The 1,771-nt window shown below is 43.5% G+C and overlaps 1 non-coding gene across 1 annotated transcript; it reads left to right on the top strand.

Moving 5' to 3' along the window:
• The first annotated feature begins 1,305 nt into the window (after positions 1–1,305).
• LOC144683152 (U11 spliceosomal RNA) lies at positions 1,306–1,437 on the top strand. The gene has a single exon (XR_013577196.1). It is a non-coding gene; the product is annotated as a U11 spliceosomal RNA (small nuclear RNA).
• Positions 1,438–1,771: the final 334 nt, after the last annotated feature.

Genomic DNA, 1,771 nt, shown 5'->3' with positions numbered 1-1,771 from the left:
TCAACTTGTCCTGCCACTTTTATAGACTTATGTCTATGGATACCAAGATCATTCTGTTCACCTGCACTTTTCAAAATTGTCCCACTATTGTATACTGTCTATCCATTGCTTCACATTTCTTAACATTGACCTCCATTTGCTGTGCTTCTGCCCATTTCATCATACTGAAGCTTATAACTAACCTCATCATTATAACTTTGCCAAGTTTCATATAATTTGCAAACTTTAAAATCCTGCTCCCTACATCCAAGTCTAGGTTGTTTAATAAAACTGATAAAATAATTGTCCCAAAACTGATCCTTGGGAAACACCATTGCAAACTCCTACTCTCAAAACATTCACTCGCTACCATTTTTTACTCCTGCCGCTGAGTTAATTTTGTTTCCATAGCATCACCTTTCCCTTAATTCCATTGGTTTCCATCTTCTTGATGAGCTTCCTATGTGGCATTATGTTGAATGCTTTCCCAAAATCCAGGGGAAGAATTCTCCCCGCATCATGGGGGTTGTGCGGGGGCAGGCGTGGACTCGATCGATGCCCTCGATCGGGTCTGTGCTGCCATTTTACGTGGGCGGGCCAATTAAGGCGTGACGCGTGCCTGGAAGCGCTGAGCGCTCCCTGTGCGGGCTGGTGGGGGTTCTCTGAGTCGGGGCCTGCGCTCTTTTGTGCATGGACACGAAAGAGCGCAGAAATCTCCCTGAGGCTGCTCTGATTAGTTTAAGTTTTAAAAATTTAAATAAAGAAAATAAAAAATTTTAAGACATGTCCGCTCATGTGACAATGTCACATGAGCTGGGACATGTCAATGAATTTTTAAAAAAAAATTTAATTCAATTTATAAACACTTCATGAAACCTCATCCCGCCCGTGGATGAGGTTCCATGAAAAATGCAAAGGCTGCCTGGGCTCTTCACCTGCCCGCCAGCCTTAAGGTTGGATGGGCAGCCTTGTAAATTGTTTTCATTACTATTTAAATGGCCTTAATAGGCTCTTGACAGTTCGGCGGGCGTGCAGCTGAGTCGGCTGTGTGCCCTCCGAACTGAAAATCTAAATGACGCATGGTGACGTCAGGACGCACGCCCAACATCACCGCGTGTCATTTTACGCATCAGCGAGCGGGCCCCATCCCCCGCTTGCTGACTCAAAAATCCTGGCCATAAAATCTATTCCACTACCTTGATCAATCTCCTTTCGTAACTCATCAACGAGCTCAATCAAGTTAGTCAATTAACCCATGCTGCCTCTCCTTGATTAACTCATCCTTTTCCAAATAAAACATTACTTTTTCCTGACAATAGTTTCTAAAAAAAGGGTTTCTGCTGTGAATAGCACATGGACGAGGCCCTTGCGCTTTATCCGTGCGGAATCGATATCAAGAGATCTCAGAAGCATTTTTGTTTCTTGGAGCTGCTGATGATCGTTTGTATCGGCGCTCCGAAAGAAAAAGTAACTTCCCAATAACTACAGGCTGGCTTGCCCACTCCCAGAGTAGTATATCAACAACTTTCCTGCCCTCTGGCACTACCGCTATATGTAATGAAGATTGAAGGATTGTTACCAGCACCTCTGCTATTTCTACCTTACCCCTTTCAGCAACCTAGAATGCATTCCATTTGGACCAGGTAAGGTTTCAACTTTCTGTAATGCTAATCTTTTTGCCATCTATTATGATCCTTGCCATAATTTCCCTCTCCACTTTTAGCATAACCATCACTTTATCTGCTTCCTTTATGAAGACAGTTGCAGAGTAAATTGGCGCCTTTGGAAATGT

The sequence above is a fragment of the Cetorhinus maximus genome, chromosome 7, assembly GCF_964194155.1.
Source record: "Cetorhinus maximus chromosome 7, sCetMax3.hap1.1, whole genome shotgun sequence".
Lineage (NCBI taxonomy): Eukaryota > Metazoa > Chordata > Chondrichthyes > Lamniformes > Cetorhinidae > Cetorhinus > Cetorhinus maximus.
Note: the sequence above shows the minus strand (reverse complement) of the source record. Positions and strands in the feature narration are given on the sequence as shown.